Below are 10,610 nucleotides of genomic sequence, written 5' to 3'. Positions count from 1 at the left end.
TTATATTGCAAGTCAAGGCTCTGTGAAATGGCAGAATCCATACAAAAGCTCTGGTAGCTAGCACGTTGCCACCGGAAGCTCTGGAAGCCCTGGGTCTGCAAGAGGCCGGACGAGAAGTTTGGGGGGGCTGGGGCAGGGAGTGCAGGATTTGGTTAAAATGGCTCTGTGCTTCTGCCCTTGACCACTAGGGGGCAGCTGGCTTCTTTCCCAGCATCTTCACGGGGAGGGCGAGTAGGAGCCAGCCTTAGAGCACAGTCTCTCTGCCCCCCACACCAGGGTTCTCTCTCCAGGTTCCGCCTGGGGTCACTGCCAGGAATCTGAGGGCGATAGGAAGAACATCTGCCCCAGCTTAACATGTGAAAATGACCCTAGCATCACTGATGGGGGGTTGCCTGCCTCTGCCCTTCAAAACAAATAATGCATAAAATGATAATACTGAGGGCTTACCATGTGTGGGGCACCGTTCTAAGCACTGTCCCTCAGTCATCGCTTTTCATCTACCCCAATCTTGGAGAATAATTGCCAGTCTCAGTCTCATTTTACAGATCGGGAAACTGAAGCTCAGAGAGGTTGAGTAACTCATCCAAGGCCACACAGCGAATCAGCATCCAAGGCAGGATTCCAACTCAAATGGTCTGACTCCAGCCCCTGCCCTCAGCCCCTACGTGCTTTCTGCCTGGACACAGGTTTGTTGTGATTCTTGCTGTTTTCCACGCTCGGGCTCCTGATTTCCTCCGGACTCTGATGTACATGGTCAGAGTGGAGCTTGGGCCTGGGTGTTTTTTGAAAGTTCCCCATATGGTTAGAATGAGCACTCAGGGTTGCAAGATGCTTTCTCAGGGATGAGGCTGGTTGGCAGCATTTCTACACTGCAGGAGGCGGGCCTGAGAGGAGGGTGTCCAGAGGCTGAGGCCCCAGAACCTACCTGCTCCTTGAGACGCTCCCTCTTCCTCGCTCCCTGGGGACCAGGTGTCATTCCTGGAGCAGAAGCCAACCTGTTACTCTTGCCCCACTGAAGCAGCCACCTGGTGTGCCTTGGCCTCCAGGCTCTCACCTCAGCCACTGTCACCGGCCACCATATGGGCCTAGTGGGCCCCACTCCTGGCCACCTGTCTTTGATATAACATTTGTACACGATTTGCATTTGTAGCCTCGCCCTTCTCGTTGCCTAGCGTGGTGGTTCTCACTCCCAGCTGCGCCTGGAAACCACCCCTGAATGCCTCACCCCACCCCCAGCTGTTCTGATTTAACAGATCATGGCGGGACTCAATCATGGGTAGTTTGTCCAAGCTCCTAGGTGACTCGAATGTGCGGCCAGGCTGAGGACACTGAACTAGATGACACCTAAGGTCATTTCTGCAGACTTCACGGCACTGAGAGCTCGCCTGGGCCCCCAGTCGGCTCTGCCAGCCACTAGCCACGTGACCTCGGGCAAGCCAGTCCACTCTCGGGGCCGTGGGCTCCTCATCGCGAAGATAGAAGTAATAGTAATACCCACCTTATAGAGTTTCATGAAGATTGAATGAGAAAATGCACGTAACACCCTTGGCACCATGCCTGGCACAGTGTAAGCGCTCAGTAAACGCTCATTTTAACGGTCCTGAGCTGAGAGATGGTGTCTCTCAGAGCCCAGAAATGGTGCACAGAGCTGGTTAGATGCACACAGCCCCATCTGTTCAAAGCCCCTAGGTGGAGAGCCCCGGGGTCGCAGTTCGAGAAACACAGCGAATGCCAACTGGCTTTCCAGCCTCCTGGCTTCCTCCCCAAAGAGGCGGTGACGTAGCCCCAAGCCCTCTCCGGCTGCCGGAGGACAGCAGTTTCTCAAGTCAGCATTTGGAGCGGCTCCCAGCCTCTCCAGCCAGTTTAACACTCACCCCCCGCCCCCCACCAGCCAGAAGTCGCAGGACATTTGCCCGCTCTGGCAGAGGTCTCGCTTTGGGAGACAGGCAGCAGACGTTGTGATCCACAGCAGAGGAGCCGCTACGGTCACACCCATGTTCTTTCTGTCGGTGGGGATCTTTTTCTCCCTGAGACCGGCTCCCATGGACGGCTGGCAGCCTGTTGAGTCAGGCGCTGGCTGCAGGTCAGCAGGTTGGTAGGGCCCGCCCTGCCATACCAGTGTGCTTGGGCCCATCCCTTTGCCTCTCGAGGTCCCCATTTTCATTCTTATTCTCCTGCGAAAGCTTTTTGTTAAAAAAAATAAAACTAGCAGGCGCCCCCTTCCCCCGCCCTTCCTGCCTTCCAGCTCATATGGACCAGCTCCTTGGCTGTGTCTTAGCACTTACTGTGTGCCAGTCTCAATCATCAGCTTACGTGAGGAAGGCGAGGCCCAGAGAGGTTAAGCAGCGTGCCTACAGTATGCTTTCATCTCCAGTGCCCAGGCCATAGTCACATTTCCTCCCAGTTGTTCCCCAAATGTCCAAAATCCTGTCCAGGACCACACATCTGGCTGTTATATCCAGATGTGCCGCAGTTTCGTCACATGAAAAATGCCAGGCAGTGTGCTAAACCCCGCAGGCATTGTCACATTTAATTCCCACAGCGACTCTGCGGTGTCTGTAGGACAGGACCACGGTGCCTTATCTGAAACCCTGGGACCAGATGTGATTTGGAATTCAGAATTTTGCAGCTTTAGGGATAGACACCCTATGTTCCAGCCTTTGTGGCATCTGGGGCAGCGCCACTCCAGACTGCAGCGACGGGTGTGAAGGGTAAAGGTCACACATAGTGTGTCAGCCCGTGTTGCATCTGCCGACAAGTGAGTTTTGGTGCCAAGCTTCTGGGTTTCAAAGTGTCTTGGACCGTGGGCCTGAATGGCCTTCCCATTTTGCAGAGGAGCAGACAGATGCTCCCTGAGAGAGTTCAGTGACTCACCCAAGGCCACAGATCTAAGTGGGTGAAGCCCAGGCTTGAACCCCATCTGTCAGACTGGACACGACATCCCTCACTGCAGGGTCTGACCAGGGCCCATCTTTGGCCACCAGGGTGAGAGGGCTGGGGTGTCAGTACAGACGGAGGGTGAGGGGCGCTGGGCTCCAGCTGGTAAGTCAAACTGGAGTCCTCTACCGTATTTGTTTCTTTCCCACGGTAAAGCTTGTAATGTGACAAATGCGACCGCAGGAAATGGCCCAGTCCACCTGCTGGGCCCTCTTGAGGGGTCTGCTTCTTCCTGAAGACTGGGGGCAGAAGTGAGGGGCCATAGCGTGAGGGGGAGGGAGGGGGCCTCCCTCTCCTCCTGGGCCGCCCCTCCTCCCTCCAAGGCAGCGGGAAGGGGTGGGGGGGCCGAACGCATCCATTCTCACCACCCTCATGGGCTAACGGGGAGGCCACCTAACTGCACACGTAGGGGAAGAGACGGGGGAGTTGGGCCTCTTTCGCAGGCTGCTGTGCCAAAACCCCCCACCCCCGCACAGAAGATGAGCTGGGTCTGTTCTCACTGTTTAGATCTGATAAGGAAAACATCCATTTCAATGCATTTACATAATGCATTGGCTGAGGCTGAGGTGTCCCCCATGAATGCTGATGGGGGCACACCGAGGCTTTCCTGGGATGCACCTGGCCTCCCCCCCGGGCATCCTCCCTGCCCGGAGAGAAAGGGGTTGCCCTCCTCCCCACGACTGCCAAGGGCTGTAGGCAGATCCTGGCCCCTGAGCTCATGGACAATATTCATTCAGCAGATATTAAATCGGCACCTATGCATGCCAGGGACTGGGCTGGGCCCTGGGGAAGCTAGGTGACTGATGGAGCTGCTCCTACCCTTGTAGGCCTGACGGCCTGTGGCTCTGGATGCTCTCATGATCATTCTCTCCACCTGTACCCACAGCAAGCCTGTGAGGAAAGTGTGGCGAGCCCCATTTTACAGATGAAGAAACTGAGGCCCAGAGGGAGTCCCTGCTCCAAGCCACAAAGTCAACAGGTGCAGGAGCTAAGCCCTGAGATGGGTCTCTAGACACCAGTACAGTGCTCTTCCTAAGATGCTCTGGCTGTGAAGAGGAAACCAAAAGGCAGCTTGCTGTGTGACCTTAGGCAAGTCTCTTGCCCTCTCTGGACCTTGGTTGCCCCATCCATAGAAACCACGGGGCCCATTCACCGTGCCAGGAGCTTGCCCTTGTGCCCTCGTTTCATCTTCCCAGTGATTCCTGTTTTGTGGTCTCTGAGGTCAGACAGGTCTGGCCTTGTTCTGTGGCCTGATCACCTCCAGCTGTGGGGCTTGGGGTGGCCACATCACCTCCCTGAGCATCAGGTTCCTCGTCTGTAAAGTGGGAATACTAGGTAACAATGCACATCAAACACTTAGCCTGGAGCCTGGTATGTGGAGTGAGTGTCCAATAAGCAGGAGCTCTTGTTATTATCAGAGATGGGGAAACTGAGGCTCAGAGAGGTGACAGGACAGCTTGGAGGTGGCCGAGCGGGGATTGGAATGCAGCAGTGTCTGACGGCAAAGCCCAGGGCTTCCTCCGTTTTCCTTGCCGGTCGAGGCTGGGTTTTCCCGATGCAACGTCCTGCCTTAGGAGAGAGAAGATTGGATGCTAGTACCTCCCCTGACACCCTTAGGGAGCTTCGACCAGAGCCTGCTTCCAGCAGGGGTGATGTGATAGCGCACAGATGCAGGAGTCTTCGTGGCTTTGATGGGGAGCGGGGAGGGGAGGTATGGTGGGACCAGAGTCACGACCCCCCATCTCCCCACCAGCCTCATGTGGTTGAGGAGAGCACTACCCACGAATTGGGAGATTTCTAAAATGCTGTGTGACTTACACTTGAGGCCTTCCCTCTCTGGGCCTTGGTTGATTGTTCCTGAGGATATTATTTTCAGCTCCATGAAAAGTACCCTGGGGTGTTCCACCTGCCCCTTAGCCCTGCTCTGAGGAACCCTACCCACCCAGAAGTCTCACATTCACAAACCTCCAGGGGCCAGCCAGGCGACACAGAAAAGCCAGGCCTGGGGGAGGGTGCAGCACCTCCACCCCCAGCTCCGGACAGGTCTTTCCTTGCGGGGTGGTAGGTCCTCTATCGCCCAACATTTCTATTTAGTTTTTAAGGAGAATTCAGACATCTGGGTTTTGGGGGTAAAATAACCTGGTTTTTAAATGCTGTCAACCAGTTTTTAAAAGCCCCGAATGGTCAAATTAAGCTCTTCTGCAGATGGAAAACCGACAGGGGTTGAGACCTCTTTCAGAACCCATCTCCCTGGGGCTCTGGAGAGTGAGCCGGGGAGCAGGGGCACCACCTGTGGGAGGGCACCCCGCCCCCAGCGGAATCTGATTACCCCCGGCGCCCCAGCCAATGGCAGGCGGCGGGAGGCAGGGGCGGGCCGGGGCGCCAGAGGTTGGGTTGAGAGCGCTTCCCCGTCAGGCACAGATGGTATTTTTTTTTTTTATCAGTGTCAGCATTGGCTTCTTTCTGCTCTGATGAATAGATTCTAAAGAGGCAGTGACATTATTCGAGATAACAGAGGGAACAGAGAAAGGGTCAGCGACGGAGAGAAAATGGCAGAGCCAGCAGATAAAGGGGAGGCCGGAGGGGGCGGAGTGCCGCGGCTGGGGCGCCCCCCGCCCCCCATTACTGCGATGCCCCCCCCCCCCCAAGCCTGGCTTCCTGCAGCGGGGGCTGCGGTGCCTGCCCGGCCCAGGGCAGGGGAGGCCCAGGCAGCTGCGCGCGCGCGCCTGCTCCCTCCCGGCGTCCCGGCCGCCCATTCCGCCTTTTCAATTCGATTCAATTAGGCCTCCCCGCTCGGAAGCTTGTCTCCTCTGATATCCAGTTTAACTGACAGGGGATTAGAGCTGTTTGTATTACACACACACTCTCTCGGGCTGCTAAACCACAGGCAGGGCCCGGGGACCGGGTTATTTATGGAACGTGCATCACTGTTTCTCTCGACCTGCTTCCTTCTGGGGGGAGCTAGGGGGCCTGTTGTCTGCTACAGCCCCACGCCTCCCTCACCCCCACTCCAGGCCTGGGCAGTAGAGCAAAAGAGCTCAGGGAGAACTGAATCTCAATCCCAGCTCTGCCACTTGCTGGCTGTATGGCTGCGGGCAAGCCTCAGTTTCTTCATCTGGAAAATGGAGACAGCCAACTCCATCGCCTCCATTAAGGCAGGTGTAGGGACGACCTGCAGGAACAGGTGTAGGGCATTTAACACGGTGCCTGTGCATTCACTTGGCATATCACTCAACAAATATGATTGAGGGACAGCCCTGTGCCAGGCGCTGGTCTGCGTCACTGAGGAAGTAAGGCCCCCTGTGCCTGCCTTCAGGAAGCTTACATTCCAGTGCAAGAGTTGGAAAATAAACATGGACTCCCTCCCGGTGCTACATGGGGAGGACCAGGCAGGTGAGAGTGAGGGTGGCGGTGATGGTGATGGAAACGAGTACCACAGCACACCCCCACCCCACCCCACCTGTCTCTTTGTTTTATTTCCAAAGTGCCGTCATTTGCTCTTACATCACCTGTCTCCCCAGTCAATTGCCAGGTCTCTGAGGGCAGGCGCCAAGGCTGTCTTCTCACTGCTGCCCCCTCCCCAGGTTAGCACAGTGCCTGGCGCATGATAAGAGTGAAGAGTGAATGAGTGAATGAATGGATGGATGGATGGATGGATGAGAAGGTAGGGAGACAGAAAGTGGCCACTCTTGCCTGCGACGTGGCTACCCTGCTCAGCTCAGGAAACCTGGCCATCCCCAAGCCCCCCTCTCCAGACCACCTCTCTAAAGGGGTTTTGCTGGGTTTAGGAATGGGTGGGGGTCAGGGTCTTGGTCAGAGGGCAGGGGGCTCTTCCCTTCTTATCCTATTTTCACTCAGAGGGAAAGAAGGGCCTCCACAGACCCTCCCTCTCCCAGCAACCAGGGGCTGGGGAACAAATAGTATTTCTAAAGTCTGGGGGTGGGGAGGAGGAGGAAGTGTCCTCATTGTTGGGGGAGGGGTGATGCTGCCAGCACCCATCTGCACCCTTTCCTCACTCCACTTACCAGACCTGGAGGGGACCCTGGCCCTAGGGGAGTGCAGGTCTGGACGCTCATAACATTCGGTGCAAAAGAATAACAGCCACCAGTAAATGCACACATTCCCCGTGTCAGTCTTGACACGCAGGACCGAATTATTTCCCACAATGGTTCTCAGTGGTGGGAGTTGTCTCCATTCTCCAGAAGAGGAAACTGAGGCTCAGAGTGGTGGGAGGGCAAACCCAACATCACCCAGCCAGGAAGGAGTGGCACTGGGTTGGAACCCAGGACTCTGAGGTTCAATACCTGCTCATTCACCTAATGTCTGCTGTGTGCCAGGCACCTTCATGTCTCCAGACATCCTGAGAAGTGGGTATTCTGTCCCTCATTTTGCAGAAGGGAAAACCGAAGCTCAGCAGAGAGGTGAAAGGGCTGGCCCTGAGTCTCACAGCCTGTTAGAGGCAGGCAGAGCCAAGTGGAAACACAGGTCTGCCTGACTCCAAATCCACTCTGCAGTCTCTACCCTGCAGTTTGCTCCTCAGCTCAAGTGTCCAGGTTGTTTCAGATTTGTATTAGGCCCTGGGTAGTGAAGGGTCAGATCAATCAACCAGCAGTTGTTGGGTCCCTCAAAAGCCCCTGAAGTATGACACTGTCCCTACAGGTAAGGAAGATGTCATCTAGTTGGGAGGGTGGCATATTAATATGTAAAGAGTTATAAGAACTAAATGACAAACAGAAACTTTGGGCACTCTCACAAGGGCATGTGTATAATCCACAATTCTGAGGAATTGGTCAGGGAATGTGGCCTTGGAAGATTTTTTAGAGACAGAAGTCCACATGATACGCATTACAATTACAATGAATTGATCATCATTATAATGACAAAAACCGTTAATAATCACTATAATTAGGCCCCATTGCTGTTCCCATTTCACAGATGAGGATGCTGAAGCTCAGAAAGAGAAAGCGACATCCCCAAGGCCGGCCAGCTGGTAAGTGAGACTCAAGCCCAGGTCCTCTGACCCCAAAGCCAGTTTCTCTCCCCCTACCCTGGGCAATCTGAGTGTCACAAGCAGGAAAGTAACTGGCCCAGGTGTAGGTGGCTGAGCTAACATTTGTTCCCAGAGCCAGCTTCTTGGCCAAGGCCTGAGTTTGACTGGGGCCAAGGGATCAAGTAGACATACTACCTGACCTCGAACAATGTGCTGGGTGCTAGGGTCTCAGGGGTGAATGAGACCCGTCCCTGCCCTCCAGGGCTCACAGGCAGAGCCAGCTAAGCAAAATGACAATGAGAGTAAAGAGCGGCAGGTTCCGAGTTACCATGGAGCCCAGGGAGGCGTGGTACGTGTCCCAGCTAGAGTGTGGGAAGGGAATCAGGGAAGGCTACCTGGAGGAGGAGGTGCCTTTGCAGAATTTTGGCTGAGCTGGGAAGTGAGCGAGGGCATTCTAGGCAGCAAAGGCACTGAGGGGAGCAGTGCTGGAGTAGGTGCAGAGAAGGCACACATGGTTCGGTGTTCAGATGGCACCTGTTGTATGAAGCAGGGTCTGGGCCAACACGAAGCAGGGGCCCTGGGGAGCCATGGTGTGTGTTAGACACGGGAGGGCAGGTCACAGTTGTGCTTTGGTGAGTCCTCTGGCTGTGGTGTTACAGAGGCAGGGGGATAAGGGGAGGTGAGAGATGGCTGGAAGGGAGTGGCAGCAACGGGAACAGACGGACTGGAGGTGACAGATGGAAGCATTACCCAGGTGCCCAGAGGGGCCTTTCAGTTTTGGAGTCCCACTACACTCCCCCATTCAGGGAGCAAGTCTCCCCTTTTCGGATAGTCTCCTGCCTGGGGTGGGGCCTCTTCGCTACTTCTTTAGTTGGCATGCAAGCCCCTCGTATTAGCGTCCAAGGGCTGCTGGAACACAGTACCACACACTGAGAGGCTGAAAACAACAGAACTTTCTTGTCTCACAGTTCTGGGGGCCAGATGTCTGAAATCAAGATGTCAGCAAGGCCCCGCTCCCTCTGAGACCTTAGGTGGAATCCTTCCCCGCCTCTTCCCTAACTTCTGGTGGTGGCCGGCAATCCTTGGCATTCCTGGGCTCGCAGCTGCCTCCCTCCCATCTCTGCTTCTGTCGTCACGTGGCCATCTCCTCTCTGTCTCTGTCTTCACACGACATTTCCTCTTCTTATAAGGGCACTAGTCACATTGGATTCGGGCCCACCCTCGTGACCCCATCTTAACTTGATGACACCTGCAAAGATCCCATTTGCAAATAAGGTCATGTTCACAGGTAGCACGGGTTAGGCCCTCACCATCTCTTTTGCGGGGGATGCAACTGAAATCATAACACTCTTCAGAGCAGGGGTTTTCCTGGTTCGTTTCTGCATCTGCGGTCCCTGGCACAGAGCCTGGTGTATGTCAGAGCTCAGAGGGAGTCGTGGGATGAACAAATGAGCGGACTGAGTCCGGGCGTCCAGCCTCTCCTCCGTGGCTGACCCAAGCTCCTCTTGCGACGGCAGCCGCCCCAGCCCGAATGGCATCCAGGCCAGGCAGGTCTCGGGGGCGGCCTCTCCCGCGGGTTGTTCTCCAAAAGAAGTGCTGTCGATGTCAGCAGATGCCTATCACTTTCCTTCCCCAGCAGAGTCTCAGCTGTCAGAGGAAGTGAAATAGTCATTGCCTATCCTTGCGTTTGAGATTTTATTGACAGTTTCATTGTCACCCAAAAAAACCTCCTTTTCTCCAGTGGCATTTTCATCAGGAGAGCCTGGGGGCAAGAGGGGAGGCAGGGCTGGTTCCTGAAAACTGGTTTTGGCAGGCAGTGAGCACGGTTCCTCCCGCCTGGGGTCAGTCGGGGTAGAAGCCGCCTGCCACCAGCCTTGTCTCCAGCCCTGCTCAGCACCCCCCTCCAGGGGACAAGAGGGAATGAGAGGTAGGAGAGGAAGGCACCCCGAGGGGCCCTGGAAATAGCCACGGTGGCCAGATGGGGCAGCCCAGACCCCACAGGGGGTCCTCACACCTTTCTCCAGCCCTCCACGGTGGGCATTCGGTGGCATCAGGGGGCTGGGTGAGAGCACGGGCTGTGCGATCAGGCCCACCGGGGTGCAGTTCTCAGCTCGGTGATGCACCTCAGGGCAAGTCCTTAACCCTGCGGAGCCTCAACGGCCCCATCTGTCCAATGGGGTAGTAACTCGTAGCTCCAGTGGCCGAGGTTCCATCTGAGCCAAGCACCCATTATCCTATTCAGTTCTCCCCAGAACCCAGAGAGCTGGTGCCGTCAGGATCCTCACTTTAACGATGTGGGACCGAGGCTCAGAAGGTGGGGCAGCCTGGCCAAGACCTCCATGGCTAGAAGGTGACAGAGGCTGTGTCTGAACCCAGGTCGTGATACGCCAAGTCTGGCTGTGAACCACCTCATGGTGTCAGTGGGAGGGTGCAGGCATGAAAGTATCACGGCGCCTGCGTGTGGGAAAAGCCATCTGCTATTATTATCGTTATTGTTTTTGTGGGGTGGAACCGGGCCCCTCGACAGCCACTCTGCCCCGAGGACTCTCTGGATGTCACTGGGAGGTGTTGGCCACACAGCCAGGTGAGCTCAGGGGCTGAAGGCCCTATCAGCGGGTCCTATCCTGCTCCATGCTGCAGCCCCTTCTGCACTCCCCTTCCCTGGCCCCCAGCAGGGCTCCAG

This window comes from Delphinus delphis, chromosome 13, assembly GCF_949987515.2.
Source record: "Delphinus delphis chromosome 13, mDelDel1.2, whole genome shotgun sequence".
Classification (NCBI taxonomy): Eukaryota; Metazoa; Chordata; class Mammalia; order Artiodactyla; family Delphinidae; genus Delphinus; species Delphinus delphis.
Note: the sequence above shows the minus strand (reverse complement) of the source record.